The 15,812-nt window shown below is 52.0% G+C and overlaps 1 long non-coding RNA gene across 2 annotated transcripts in view; it reads left to right on the top strand.

Moving 5' to 3' along the window:
• The window catches only part of LOC132439246 (uncharacterized), a 422,400-nt gene that overhangs the window by 17,170 nt on the left and 389,418 nt on the right, over window positions 1–15,812 (top strand). The window contains exon 2 of one of the 2 annotated variants that reach the window (XR_009522331.1): window positions 13,789–13,958. This is a non-coding gene — a long non-coding RNA (uncharacterized lncRNA). Of the gene's footprint in view, window positions 1–13,739; window positions 13,959–15,812 lie in introns of those variants that run through there. The other variant, XR_009522330.1, reaches the window with a different exon arrangement.

Here is a 15,812-nt window from a genome sequence, read left to right as displayed (position 1 = left end):
ATACATAAATACTTAGGCTGAATATTCAGATGCTTCTGTGCGGCCAGCACTGTGCTCAGTCTTCTCGTACATTTAATTCTCATTTAATCCTCAGAACAGCCCTGTGAGGTATTGTTTTATTCGAAAGATGAGAAAACTGACGCTTGAAGAATTTAGAATCTTGATCCAAGCCATATACCTAATAAACCGAAAATTCGGGAACCACAGAAATTCTAAATCCTGGGCTTAACATATAATGCATACCAGTGAATACATGGAATGCATTTTAGAACATTCTAGAATGTGAGTTTGTTGAATGTTTTCTACTGTTAGGCACCGTGGTGGTTTCAGGGGCAAAGGTGAATGAGGCCCGGTCATCCTGGCCCTCAGGCCCCTGTAGGACCAGGGTAGACGTGTGCCAGCTGGGGCATTGGGGACGGCCCATGAGGGAGGGTAGCTGCTCTGGACACTTGACGGCCCCTTGTACCCAAAAGTCGTCAGCACAAGTCCAGGCTGCAGAAGCCCTCGGCAGGGCAGGGCTTGGTGAGCAGGCTCTGGGCTGGGCCTGGATGGGCATTTGGGCCCAGCACTGTTCTTGCTGTGTGGCCTGCACAAATTACTTGACCTCTCTGTGCTTCTGCCTTCCCATCTGTTACAGGAGGTGGTGACAGTGGCTGCTTTGAGGCTCAGTTAGTACGGGCTCACGGCCTCTTAGCAGGCATCAAACAGTCATTTGGGCTGCTAGAACCCTTATTCACCTGCACGTGCTTTTGGAGAATGTGTTTTTCTTTTCCTTTATAAATTACAAAAGTAATACATACTCACTTAGAAGTTCCAACAATGTAGAAGTGATTAGTTATAACGCAAAGTGCAAATCTGCTTCATGCTCTGTCTGCACCTTCTGGAGGGGAACCACTGTCAGCCGTTGGCAGGTAGCTTCCTAGACCTTTTTTCTAGGTGTTTACAAGTATGGATCCATCATATGCATTTATATCATTGAAATCCCTCAACATTCATTACACTGCATATATAGCAGCATATCCTGGACATCCTTGCATCATTTGACATACGATGTCAACATTTACAAATTTTGTCTTTTCCATGGCATAAACTACCTCCATTTTTAAATCTTTCCCTTACTTGATGGACATTAGGTGTCTGGCCTGCGTCCTCCCCACCCCCATATATTTCATTTAGGAAGAATGTTGCATCAGATGTCCCTGTACATTCATCTTTCATTTGGAGGAAGATTTGGATTCAGTGAAAGAAACACCAGCACATTCAGTGTCTGCTCAGTGGTCCATGAGTCTGCCCTGGTGATTTGGTGCTCTATCTCTGAGATATTCCAATGGGGCAGGCTGGCCATCTGTTAGTGACGTCCTAGAGGGGATTGCTGGGCTGTGGGTGCATACCTCTTTGCTCTTGGAAGAATTTTGGCAGTGAAATTAGAAGTCTAAGTAGACTTGTTAATGGCAAAACGAAATGGTGGGAATTATATTAAGAAAATTATATTGAGAACTAAATATTAATTGACCAATGGGAGTGCATCCAGGGAAAGGTTTCCAGGCTGGCAAAGGATTTTAAAACTGTGTTTTAGGCAGCAGGAATTTTCAGCCTGAAAAGCATGGGGACCACCATCAGGGACCACCATCTGGACCACCATCAGAGACCATCAGAGACCATATCAGGGGCCACCATCTGGAACCATCAGGGGCCACCATCAGAGACCATCATCAGGGACCATCAGGCTCCATTGTCAGGGGCCACCTTCAGGAACCGTCAGGGGCCACCTTCAGGGACCATCAGCAGGGACCGCTGTCAGGGGCCACCATCAGAGACCATCATCAGGGACCATCAGGGACCATTGTCAGGGGGCCACCATCAGAGACCATCATCAGGGACCATCAGGGACCACATCAGGGGCCACCATCTGGAACCATCAGGGGCCACCTTCAGGGACCATCATCAGGGACCATCAGGGACCATTGTCAGGGACCACCTATTGGAAGCACATCACACAGAAGAAGAATGAACCTTTTCTAAGTGGCTCCAGAGGGTGGAGATAAGACTAACTAACAACTTATAGGAGGCTGGTTTAGACTCAAAATGCAGAAGGACCTTTGAACGTGCAGATTTGTCTGCAGAAGACCTGGGCTGGACTGCCAAGCCCAGGTGGGGCAGGTGGATCCAGGCATAATCCCCTCTTCTCTGTTCCTGACTCAAGTGCTTGATAAGTAAACTGGTAAGAAAAATAAACAAAAGAAGACATGTTCCAAAGGAAGAGGAAAGCACCCAGGCCCAGGAGTGGAGAGAAGGCCCAGGGTGAGCAGAGGCTGGAGCAGCACGTTCAGGGGAGGTGGGGACCAGATGGAGCAGTGGGCCCAAGGCTTTTCAGGCCCCGAAGGCTTATTGTAAGATCTGCTCTTAACCACACAACTGCAGGCCAGGCTGAGGCAACTGCAAAATCAGGTAAGAGGGAGAATATCCACGGCACAAGTTGCAAACAGAATGATGAGTCACAGGAAGAGACTCAAGGAACAATCAGGAGCTAACACATGGGGGAACGCACACCCGGGAAATAGAAATAATAACCGTCTGAGAAGAACTTTAAGGTGGGAAGGTTCGGAATTCTCGGGGAGACTGAGGAGGGAACACAGTCCTTAAAATGGGAACAGGAGGGTGTTGAGCCAGGTCTGGTCCAGTTCCCGGGAATCAGACCCTGAGATGAAGACTTTTGTGTAGGACGTTTATCTCGGGGGCTCTCAGAGCGATGCCTGTAAGGGCGCGAGGGAAGACGGGGCAGAGGGAGGAGTTGGGCACTGATGCACTGAGGCCACAGGCAAGCCCACAGGGAGCTCTGGAGCCTGATGGCTCTCAGAATCGTCCCCCGGGAGGCAGGGGACCTCTGTACCCCTGGGCAGGGCAACTGGGTTCAGACATGCTTGGGGCTCAGGGCCTCGTTCTGGCAGGGACTTTCGTGCAGGGACGCTGCCTCTTCATTGTGTGGACACTTCTGTGGCTTCAGGTAGGTGTCCGGGGCCCAGATGTCTCATTTCTTTGTTGATTAATACAATGCTTTTCCTGGTCCAGACGTGGTGATCAGATTTGTGCTTTCTGCAAATGTTGTTTCTCTTGTGTTATAACCTAATCAAATGGCTCCCAGCTCTACAACCCTTTGAAGCAGTTATTCTAACTACGAGGAAATTTTTCTAGCTAAAAAGCCGTGCACGATAACGTTCATGTATATTTCATCATTGCTGTTGCTTGAAATCATTCACAATTTACAAAAAAAATAGAAATTTGTTGCTGTGAAAAGGTACCAGAGCCTGAAACCAGTGGAGTCACGGAAGACTGTGTGTGTTCCATGGAGAGAGCTGCAGGGGGAGGTGCGTGCCTGACTGTCGCCGATGTTGAGCTGGCGATGGGAGACACAGCAGGGGCAGGGCCAACACACAGAGTAACCCCTGCCCCTCCTCCCCTTGCCGGTTCCGGATTCCAGAGAACCAGGCTCTGTGCACCTCTTGTGATTTCAGGTTATTTTAAATGCTTGCTGGTCTGCAGTTCAGTGGCTGTGATAGGCGTGTCCCGTGGATATGGACATCCTTCCCTAGAATAAGCGATTCTGAATGTTCATTGTCAGCTTTGAGAAGGCACTCTCCCATTTTACCCACAGAGGTCTTGTTACCAAACCACACTCGGGTCCTCTCGCCCATCTGCAGTAAAGCCAATCTACTGACCCCGGGTGGTGGGGAAGGAAAGTGCAGCGTTTACTGCAGGGCCAAGCAAGGAGTCCAGGCAGCTAGTGCTCAGAAGGCCTGAACTCCCCAAAGGCTTTCAGGAAAAGGTTTTTCAAGACAAGGGGGCGTCGCGGGGTGTGTGATCAGCTCGGGCACATTCTTCTGCTTGGCTGGTGGTGAGGTCATCGGGAGTCACCATCATCCACTTCTGGTTCCAGCGGGTCTGGGGTCTGCGTGCTTGTGGGCAGCATGCAGTTAACTTCTTCCGCCTGGAGGGGGCTTCAGTATCTGCAAAACAGCTCAAGGACGTAGCTCAGAATAGTATCTATAGCCCTTGAGGAGGAACTAAAGGCCCTGACAGTGTTTAATGGCTACACTAGTATTTTGTCTTGCTTGACTGTTTTCCTTTCTTTCTGCATTTTCTCACTTCTCTGATTACATTTATTCTTTGGAACTCAGGGAAGGCCTAGGAGGCTAAAGTTTTTCTAAAGACAAGAGGCAGGTGGAGGACATGGATGGGGTGTGTTTCCCGGGAAGGCCCCACAGGGTCCTGCTGGGTTACAGTCTGAGTTTCAGATCCCTCTGCTTTGGCCAGGACGCCTTCCTTTCCCCCACCTGCTCGAGTGTTCCTCCAGGACCAGTAATATTGCCCCCGGTGGCTCCGTAGAAACAGGTTTTTATTCTGTCTGCTTTTCTGTAGTCCTTTTCCCAGGTGTGCTGTCAGGGCAGGTACGTAACAACTGCTATTTGTTTCCCTGCTGGCCACACCGGATGTTTGTCAGCTGTGTGAGTTTCCTGGGCTGCTGTAACAAATGACCACAGACTGGGAGGCTTAAAGTACCAGGAGTTCATTCTCTCACAGTCTGGAGGCCAGAAGTCTGAAATCAAGGTGTCGGCAGGGCCGTGCTCCCTCCAGAGGCTCTGGGGGGTCAGCAGCTTTTCTTGCCGCTTCCGAGTCTGGTGGTTCCAAGTGCTCCCTGGTTGTGGCCATGTTGCTCCCACCTCTGTCTTCTTCGGTCTCTTAAAAGGACACTTGCCATTGGATTTAGGGCCCACCAGGATAATCCAGGATGGTCTCTTCTCGAGTTCCTTGATTCAATTACATCTGCAAAGATTCTATTTCCATGTAAGGTTGAATCCACAGGTGCTGGGGGTTAGGACGTGACCACATCTTTTGAGGCCACTCTGTTGCCACTGCATCACCCAAGATGCACACAAAGTTATGGACTAAAGGGCACCCCCGGAGCCTGGGCGCTGTCAGGAGTTTCATGGTTGAAGGATGAGAAGGAGACGGGCTTTCTTAGGCTGGGAGCGTCGCTGAGCTGAGCGTGTGAAAGTGAGGACGCCGAGAGGGCTTGCTGCACAGGCCGGGGAAGCCTGTGGAGGGTTTGAGGGAAAGGGGTGGTCAGCGCCGGGGGCCCGGACGTCCACCACGGCTGCGTTGCTCCAGCGGCTCTGTCCTTTAGTCCATTCGATGGCCTCAGCCGGGCGAGCTGGGGGGCCCTGCGGCAACGGGGGGCGGGCCCTGCCTTCCAGAGCTGGGTCCTGGTCGCGCTGGCTCTAACCCTGCCCCCGCATGGGCTTGGCTGGGCTCTAGGTTGACGTGGGGTAATACAAGAGTATCCGTGTAGACAGTTCCCTCCCTTTACTTCCAGCCTGTGGCCTCGAGTGGCCGAGCTGGGGGCGCTTGCTGTGGCTCCTGGGGGGCTGCTGAACCGAGGTGGGGGTCTGGTGGCATGAGGTTGGGGGCTGTGGTGGTGATGGTGGGGTCCGTGCCCTTGCTGTGTCCGGGGTCCCTGGAGACCCAGGGCGAGATGGTGGGAGGATGCTCTCACCTCCAAGCCCTCCCAGGGTGCTCTTGTTGAGGGCTACTCTGACTGCCCCCCACCCTCCCCGGGAGCCAGCCCTCCAGCCCCGGGGGGCGGTCGCATTCCCTCTCACCCTCTGCCTTCTGCCACCCTAGGGAGGCATCTGGTAGGGGTGCACTCATCCCCCCTTCTGCCGTACCGGGGCCCCTCCCCTGCCCTCACAGGTTCGGTTCTGTCACTTCCACAAGGGCTGCATTAGGACTTCCCTGGATCCCGGGCACCTTGGCCTCTGTGGGCCCTTCCTCCATGAAAACATACTACAATTATACTTTATGACTACGTCGGCATAAAGACGAACAGAAGGCAGAAGTTATGAATCTTGCTTATTGGGAGAAATGAAATGTTTCTGTGGGCCCTGACCTGAGCCTGCTGTGGCCGGTGGTCGGGTGGGCTGCCTCCCCTCCTGCCCAGGGGCCTGCACCCCTGCTCGGATCTCCTTCAGTGACAGTACGGCACTCACATTCACTGTCCCCCACCTGCTCTGCACCCCAACATGGGCGGGACCCGGCAAAAACACTGCACTTTTTTTTTAGACTGAAGTGTAGTTGATTTACAACATTATGTTAGTTTCAGGTGTGCAACAAGGTGATTCAGTTTTATATATATATACATTGCAAATTATTTTCCATTATAGGTAATTACAAGATACTGAATGTAGCTCCCTGTGTACACAGTAAATCCTTGTTGCGTATCTATTTTATGCATAGTAGTGTGCATGTGCTAATCCCATACTCCTAATTTATCTTACCCTGCTTTCCTTTCCCCTTTGGTAACCATGAATTTGTTTTCTGTGTCTGTGAGTCTGTTTCTGTTTTGTATATAGACTTATTTGTTTTACTTTTTAGATTCCACATATAAGTGATATCATAAAATATTTGTCTTTCTCTGTCTGACTTAGTATGATAATCTCTAGGTCCATTCATGTTGCTGCAGATGGCATTATTTCATTCTTTTTTTATGGCTAACATCCCATTGTACATATGTACCGCATCTTCTTTATCCATTCATCTGTTGATGGACATTAAGTTTGCTTCCATATCTTGGCTATTGTAAACTGTGCTGCTCTGAACATTGGGCTGCATGTACCTTTTCGAATTAGAGTTTTCTCCAGGTATATGCCCAGGAGTGAGATTGCTGGGTCATACGGTAGTTGTATTTTTAGTTTTTTAAGGAACCTCCATACTGTTCTCCATAGTGGCTGTAGCAATTTACATTCCCACCCACAGTGTAGGCGGGTCTCTTTTCTCCACACCCTTTCCAGCATTTATTATTTGTAGGCTTTTTAACGATGGCCATTCTGACTGGTGTGAGGTGATACCTCATTGTGCATTTCTCTAATAATTAGCAATGTTGAGCGTCTTTTCATGTGCCTGTTGGCCATCTGTATGTCTTCTTTGGAGGAATGTCTGTTTGGGTCTTAAGCCCGTTTTTTATTGCTTTTTTTTTTTTATATTGAGTTGTATGAGCTGTTTGTATATTTTGGATATTAACCCCTCGTCAGTCACACTGTTTGCAAATATTTTCTCCCATTCTGTAGGTTGTCTTTTCATTTTATTGACAGTTTCCTTTGCTGTGCAAAAGCTTTTAAGTTTGATTAGGTCCCATTTGTTTATTTTTGCTTTTATTTCTTTTGCCTAGGGAGACTGATCTAAGAACACACTGCACTTTTGAATAAACAGATGTCAGAATGACTCCTAACCCCAGTGGTTCAGGCACCCACTGGGGTTTCACAGAGCTCGTAAGTCTAATGATTTTTATTACTCTAGGATTTTACATCGCCCATTACCGTAGCAGTTGGGAAGTTAATTGGCAAAATTAAGGACGCATACTTAAGAATGTACAGTAAATATTCACTGATGGCTTAATATGGGCCAGTCCTGCTGGGGCATCTGGCACAGTCACGGCTTTCCTGCCTGAAAATTTATCCCAACGTTGCAGGAAGATGCAGGGAGCCGCTTTCCTGGACTGGACTTTCTTTGGTGCTGTGAGGGGTGACGATTCTCGGGAAAGCGTGGTCAGGGTGAGTGGAATTTGGATCTGTGAAAGCAGGAAAGGGGGAAGGGGACTAAATAGAGAGGCTGTCTGTCACCTGGGCATTGGTGTGACAGCCTAGGTTTGGAAACACGAAACCTACCATCACTGACATCCTGGTGAGGATATAAATGAGGGGTGATAGCTAAGGGAAACCGATGGGGTCTCCCGCTAACACACCCTTAGCACCTGCCATGCTACGGGCTGTGTGCCAGCAGCTGCAGAGAGCAAAGACAGGTGCACAGGGGTGGCCCCCCCAGCACGCGGAGCCTTGTAGGGACGGTTGTTGCCCTGAACGGCAGGTGGGATTACAGGGTGCTCTCAGGGGTCCCTCCAAAGTTTGTAAGTCCACGTCCCTTTGAGAGTTCTGAATTGACCCCAAGTGGAAGGAATACCATGAGGGTTTAAAAAAAAATCAAACAAAAGCACAAGGATCTATTCACCGGCATCTCTTTGGTTCACGCTCTGAGCACTCAGAGACCCTCCTATAGACAGAGCACCTGATGTGCTCTCTCCCGCAGGATCCTTGGGGGTCCAGTGATGGGGGCCCAGCCGGGTGTCCGGTCCCTCCAAAGTCAGCTGTTTCCCCCAGGGACCTGCAGAGGGAATGCCCTGTTTCACGTTGTCGATCCTTCTGTTCGGAAGGATGTGTTGGGTGAGGAGACAAGTCGGTGAACACGACTGAATCTGCGGCTCACCAGGCGGCCCGGGCGGGTCAGGAAGGGTCTGGGAGGCAGTGTGTGGTAATGGGCCGGTCAGGAAGGGTCTGGGAGGCAGTGTGCGGTAATGGACGGGTCAGGAAGGGTCTGGGAGGCAGTGTGCGGTAATGGGCAGGTCAGGAAGGGTCTGGGAGGCAGTGTGCAGTAATGAGCCCTATAGCCTGATCCTCAGGACCGGGTCCTGCCTGACTGGAGCCTGACCTCAGGACCAGGTGGAGGGAGGAGGCCGTTCTCAGGGGAAAACTGCATGCTCAGCCTTGCCCTGTGGATTCCGAGATGATGCCATCGCTGCATTTAGCGTCCTAAGGCCTGGACGTGCTGAGCTGGCCCTTGGGAGCCATGTTTTATGAATTCTTATTTCAACATGTTTTCCTTCTAAACCCAGTTTGTCATATTAGTAGATCAGTTCCCAAACGGGCCAAGCATCAGAATCACTGGAAGAGCTTAAAAGTGCACATCTCCAGGCCCACCCCAGAGGCTCTGAGGGGTCTGGGAATCTGCCACCGCTGGCCCCTCATGTACACATATCTAAAAAATCGGGGCAGTGTTTAGCCAGCTGAATTTGAAAAAAGAAGAAGAAAGGAAAAGACAAGCAGCGGAGACACCAGCAGCTTCCCTCTTTGAGTGATGAGGTTGCCCAGGTCAGTGGTCACCTGACCCACCTGAGCGCTTGTTGAAAATGCAGGTTCCAGGGCCCCACCCTAGAACTACTGATCTGGCCTGGTGCGGGGTGGGGTCTCGAATATGCATCTTAGACACGCGCCCAGGGGTTCTGGAGCCAGTGGCCCGTCGATGGCTCTCACATCGGGCCGCAGTAGCTACGGAGGGCCCATGCGGGGCGGGCCCTAAGCGTTTTCCCTAAGTGTACAGATTTAGCTGCCAGGACCCTGACGAGGACCACAGGATGCCCTGTTAGCGTGGGCAGGATGGGGCTAAGAGCCCCAGGCTTAGCCTGCCTCCCCTACCTCCTGGGTCCTGCCGGGCTCCTCGTCCTCTGCCCTGCAGCCCACGAGATGCTTACTGCCCTGCGGGGGCTGGGAACAGACACTGGAGACATGGCATTCATTAATAATGCAGTCCAGGGGTCAGCTGCAAGTCCTTTAATTAAAACAGGATCCCGCTAACTTCTGACACAAGATCAATGCCATGAACATGAGCAGGAGCTGCCTGTGGGGGGGCTTTGATGTGCCCCTGAGGGCTGGGCCACGTGGCCTGCCCTGCTCATCGCAGCTCTGTGCGGCCCAGCTCCAGCTCGCCTGTGGGCCCAGAGGGCCCGGGAGGGGCTGTGCCCTGCCCGTCCTCTCTGACGTGGCCTGGGCTGGGCTGCGGGTATCTCTGCAGATGGGGAGGCACCTCCCGGAAGCTTGGCTCCCTGGTCTGGGGCAGCATGTCTGTACTGAACATCGGCTCCATGTTTACAGCAAAGCCCATCAGCTTTTGGGTGGACAGCCTCGGAATCCCTGAAGGTCCCGTGTTGTCACATGCCATCGGAGTTGCTTTCGTTTTGTGCCCTTGTTTCATGTGCATTTGTTTAGCAAATTTAATCGAGTCCAAGGTGATTTCCTTTTAGATGTCACACACCTGGTGGAGTGTAAATTGGGGTTGCTTTTCTGGAAAAAAGCCTGCCCCAAGCAGCATGTGCACACCCTTCGCCCGAGTTATTCCTCAGCTGGGACGCTCGAGACGCAGCCTTCAGGATACATGTCTCTGCCGTGCTCGTGATGGTCAAAGCATGCAGGCAGCCTACATGTTCTCCATTGTGAGTTAGTTCAAATGAAATGTGGTCGAGCCATATAATGGCGTGTTATACAGTCCCAAAATACAGCATTCAAAAAGAAGAGTTAATCCTATGCGAACTATTATACTAGGTGACATTTTAAAAGGCATTAAAAGAGTAGGGGAAGTAAATCTTATCTTGGTTGAAGATGAGAGATAAAAACAATATACTTGAATGTGTGTCTATGCACATGTGTGGATGGCTCTGGATGTGTGTGTGTGTGTGTGTGTGTGTGTGTGTGTCTTGTAGGAGAGGAAGAATTCTCCTCTACCCTCTTTGAGTCTCTGGCTGGATCTAAGAATTAAATGGACATAAGACAGATTAACAGGAGAAAATTTTATTGAATTTGTACATGTACACGAGCCTTCAGAAGAGAATGAAGATGTGAAGAAGTGACCAGAGCAGGAAGCTTTCACACCTCTTAGACAAAGGAACAGTAAGTTTGTGAAGAGTTCACAGGACAGAGGAGTCTGGGCCGCGGGTCGTAAGTGGTGAGGATGTAAGTAGGAAGTAAGGGTTGGTTTAACAAGGTTTGTGTGTACAGATCTCTCGGCCCCTGGTTCCCCGTCCCTGGTGATAAGAATGTCCTCCTTCTTCGTGGTGCGGAGAGGGCCCCTCTCAGGAGTTTTGTCTCCTGCTTTTGGGAAGAGGAGGGAGGGTCAGGGTGTCTTTCTTGCACCTGATGTTTCAGTGTGGCAAAGCGGCATATTGTGAGGTGACACAGCCTGCTTCCCTTCAGTCTGGACGTACGGATCGTATGCCAGAATGTGAGAGGGGTCATTTCTGGGTGGCAGGGTTACTAATAACTTCGATTTTCTTTTGTGTTTTAAAATTTAGATAATAAGAAATGCAGGTTTTAAAAATCGTAATACAAAAATAACCCATAAGTGTGGGTTAATCTATTTTGTTCTGGAGGGGTGTGATGCTCAGGGGCGCGGGGGAGCCACATTGATGCTGATGGAGGGAGGGGGCCAGAGACTCCAGCCTGGAATCGGCGTCCTGCGCCCGCAGCGCCGTGGGCTTGGCGGAGGGATGACGCTCTCGCTGGGCCCAGGTGGTTGCACCTGGCGTTGAGCTTTCTTTGTGCAGCTGTTGTCCCGTGCCAGCCCTTCTCTGGAGGGCGCCTTTGGGGTTCTCCCGAGCCCCCTGTTGCCGAGGTCTCTCTTTTACTCCCAGCCCCCATCTGAATCTGCTGCTTCTCTCTGCGTGTCTCCCGTCGTCCCCTTCTCTCCTCCCCCCTCTTATTCTCCTGTCTCCCCACCTGTGTTTTCTATTTCTTTCTTTTTAAAAAATTGTGGTAGGATATGTATAACATAAAATTTAACCATTTAAAAATTCTAACCCTTTTTAAGTGCGCCATTCAGTGGCGTTCAGTGCATTCGCGTATTGTGCAGCCGTCACCACCATCCTCTCCAGAACGCTTGTCATGTCCACACACAGACCCTCTGCCCCCCTTAAACACCAGCTGCCCTGCCCCCGCTCCCTGCCCCTGGCACCCACCCCCCACCTTCCGTCTCTGTGAATCTGCATCTCCCATTATACACCTTGTACGGAATCACACAGTATTTGTCCTTTTGTGACTGGCTTGTGTCACTGAGCATCGTGTCCTCAGGGTTCTTCCGCGTTGTAGCACGTGCCAGAAGTTCATTGCTTCTTGAGGCTGGATAATATCCCATTGTACGGATGGACCCCGTTCTGTTCATCTGCTCATCTGTTGGTGGACACTTGGGTTGCCTCTACCTTTTGCCTGTTGTGAATCATGCTGTATAAACATGGGTGCAAATATCTGTTTGAGTCCCCACCTTCACTTCTTTTGGGTGTGTACCCAGTGGAATTGCTGGATCATGTGGTAATTTCGTGTTTAATTTTTTGAGGAGCTGCCGTACCGTTTTCCACATTTTCCACTCCCCCCAGTGGTGCATGATGATCTGGGGGAGGAAGTACTTGTCTTCGCCAGCTCAGCTAGTCTGAAACAAGTCTGCCCCAACGTGCCCAGATTATTGCACATTATGTTTTGTTTGGCCTGTGGGACTTACAGAGCAGAGCTCCACTCAGGCCTGAGCTAGGACGTGGCCCAGGGACAGATAGGATTCAGGGTCTCTTTGACCCCAAGCACCAGAAACCAAGCAGAAAGCTGCAGTGGCCTTCCTGTGCTCCCCTGGGGGCCGCCACGCTGACCACACGGAGTGTCATTACCGAATCAGGGTTGGCTCCTCAGGTGATGGGCCAGTGCAAAATGAAAGTGTGGAGCCCCCTTTCCCAAAATTGTTAACCGTTTCAAGATTGAGCTAAACCCAGTGGAGGGGGGGCCCTTCTGGTCGTGGGTCCCGCGTGACCTGCCCTGATTGCCGTAGATCGTGCTTTGATACGCAGCAGGCTCTGCGGGGTGCTTTGTAAAGGACGCCCCCAGGCCACTTAGCAGGTCTGACTGTGCTCCCAGCCTCCCCAGCCGGTGGGCGCCAGGGGGTGGGTGCAGGGGGTCCCCGCCCGTGCCTGACCCTCATTCCTTTGCTTAGGAAGCAGTGACTTAGTACTTCTCACGCTTCTGTGGCTTGGCTGCACAGTCCTGCTGGAGTCTCCTGGGGTCGCTCGTTGGCTGCATTTACCTGCTGGGCCCCCTGCGGGCTGGTCTGGTCTGTGTGATCCGTGCAACCTCATCTCCCGTGTTTGGGGCCTCAGATGAAGCGGCTGGAACGGGGTGGGGGGATGGCTGGCCACTGTCTCACTGTGGCCTCTTTCTTTACGACATCTCGTGTCCTCCAGGAAGCTGGCACGGGCTTCGACAGGGCCTGGTTGTGTGTTCCTAGAGAGCGAAGGTGGAAGGTCTCCGAGGCGCGTTCCAGAACGCACCCATCACGTTCTCCCTGGTGTTGATCCAAGCAAGCCCCGACCAGTCCATATCCAGGGGGTGGGAGATGGAGTCCAGCTCTTCATGAGGGGCTGCAGGATAGCGCAGCTCCTTTATTTCACGTCGTCACAAGCATCAAGAGGAAGGAAGTCCATTTTCAGTGCAAAGCAAATACTTCGTTTTTTGTTTTTTCTTTTTTTTTGTGGTACGCGGGCCTCTCACTGTTGTGGCCTCTCCTGTTGCGGAGCACAGGCTCTGGACGCGCAGGCTTAGCGGCCATGGCTCACGGGCCCAGCCGCCCCGCGGCATGTGGGATCTTCCCGGACCGGGGCATGAACCCGCGTCCCCCGCATCGGCAGGACTCTCAACCACTGCGCCACCAGGGAAGCCCAAAGCAAATACTTTAAGACCTCCTCCCATTGGCCATCTATTGTTCACATGAACAGCGGTATTTTCCTTCCCGTCCTAGCTCCCCGCAGGAGCCCTCCACAGCATCACTGCTGCAGTCATGCTTCTCTCCCAGTGCTACGTCGCTGCCCCATCACAAGCAAAAGCAAATCATCTGCGTCTGCTACTGTGGCCCTGTCTCGAGTATTCTCAGATTCTGCCTTTCTGTTGTCAAACCCAAGCTCATGTGCACAGTAAGGCCAAACAAGCCCAAGGCTTGTTTGGGGCAGAGAAAGGTTAATTGCAGGGCTGTGCAAGGAGAACGCGGCAGCTCGCGCTCTGAAGACCCAGCTCCTTGATGGGTTTCAGGGAAGCAGTTTTTTTTTTTTTTTTTTTTTTGCGGTACGCGGGCCTCCCACTGTTGTGGCCTCTCCCGTTGCAGCACAGGCTCCGGACGCGCAGGCTCAGCGGCCATGGCTCACGGGCCCAGCTGCTCTGCGGCATGTGGGATCTTCCCGGACCGGGGCACGAACCCGTGTCCCCTGCATCGGCAGGCGGACTCTCAACCACTGCGCCACCAGGGAAACCCAGGGAAGCGGTTTTAAAGGCCAGGTGAGGATAAGAGTCTTGGGGTGCATGCTCAGCTCAAGCGCGGTGCTCTGATCGGTTGGTGGCGAGGTAACAGGGGTTAAAGTTGTCAATCCTTAGGCTCCACTAGGTCTGGGAGCTCCGCGCATACACGGTCATCATGCAGTCAGCGTCTTCCCTCCGGTGGCAGTTATAGTATCGGTGAGACAACTCAGGAACGTGCATCAGACACCGGAAGATTCTGGGACGCTAGTGTCCTGATCATCGACTGCTTGAGCTGCTGCTTTGTGACTCAGGGAGGCCCAGGACACTCCAGCTTCTCTACAAACAAGAGGCAGGGGACAGGGAGGGGCCTTTGCACCTGGGGGTGCCCCCGCAGGGTTCTGCCCGGTTGTATTACAAAACACAGGAACGGAGGCAGGTAGGAGAGCGCCTGGAAGGCAGAGGAGGCGGTAAGGAAGCTGACCCGGCCCAGAGTGTATGCGTGCGCGTGTGCACGCGTGTGTGTGTGTCGGAGCGTGCCTGTAAATACGCTCACGTCACCATTTTGGGCCCAACTCTCACAGCAAGCTTTCCGTCCCGGACACAACGGTGATGCCTTCTCCCGTCTCCATACTCGAAACAGGATGGACCTTTATAGCCCAGGGACATAAAAGCGTAGGATGTGGTTTTAAAAATCCCCAGCCACGTGAAGCCACTGTAAGGCAATTCCTTGCACTGTACCTGTTTGCTGGTTGCAGCTGAACTTCAGTGCATCTCAAAAACATTACTGGTGACATTTTCCCTTAAAAAAAGTAATTTTCCTCAAGGATTTACAACCACCCTTAGGCTTCTTCCTTATCTTTTGAAGGAACAGAAAATCTGATTTCTTAATTATTTACAGCTGGAGCCTCCTAAGGGGCAAACCCTGGTTGTGGAGTGGAAATTTCCCCCTCTGCCCTTCTTGAGTTCTTGTAGCTGCACTAGTAATAAAATTGACCCAAGACAGATGAACAGGAGAAAAAGAAACAGGTTTTCATTGTGCGCCCGGAGGTCTCATAGAAATGGGACCTTAGAAGTGGCCAAAGCAGCAATAAACTTGTGAGGAACCGAGGCGACGAAGAAACTTCAGTTTGGGGTGCTCACTTAGTGAACCTAAACAGAGTCTGGGCAGTTATCCCCCGTCTCCGGCGGTGAGGGTGTCCTTCTACTCCCAGGCGCAGGTAGAGCGAGCACCTTTCGCACGAGAGATCCATTTCCCGCTCAGGGAGGTGGAGAGGAGGGTCAGGACGTCCCTCGTGCATTGACCATTTCTGAAGTGATCAACGTGCCTTGGGGGCGGTCCGCCCTGACCCCCAACACCCTCCAGTTTCTGAGACTCAAGAAGCTGTCACCTTCTCAGATCTCGCATTTCCCAGCCAGCATGAATCCCACAGGAAGAGCCTGGAGCCCTGGGTGGAGCGGCAGGTGGGACCGTGTGCCCTCTGCAGGGGAGCAGCGCAGGGCACGGCTTTGATGTCCGGTTTTTTTTTTTTTTTTTTTTTTTTTTGCGGTAGGCGGGCCTCTCACTGTCACGGCCTCTCCCGCTGCGGAGCACAGGCTCCGGACGCGACGCGCAGGTTCAGCGGCCATGGCTCACGGGCCCAGCCGCTCCGCGGCATGTGGGATCTTCCCGGACCGGGGCACAAACCCGTGTCCCCTGCATCGGCAGGCGGACTCTCAACCACTGCGCCACCAGGGAAGCCCTCACAGGGGCATCTTTGTTATATTTGGTTTTTATCCCTGGTTCCTGAAATAGCTCTGGAGGCTTAGAGCACTAAAGGTGAGATTGGTGTCTTGTTATCATAACAGACCTTCAGCCACACCTGGGTTTCTGTTAATGAGCGACTTTTAGAAAAT

This window comes from Delphinus delphis, chromosome 16 (assembly GCF_949987515.2).
Source record: "Delphinus delphis chromosome 16, mDelDel1.2, whole genome shotgun sequence".
NCBI lineage: Eukaryota > Metazoa > Chordata > Mammalia > Artiodactyla > Delphinidae > Delphinus > Delphinus delphis.
This window is presented reverse-complemented; position numbering and strand designations above follow the sequence as displayed.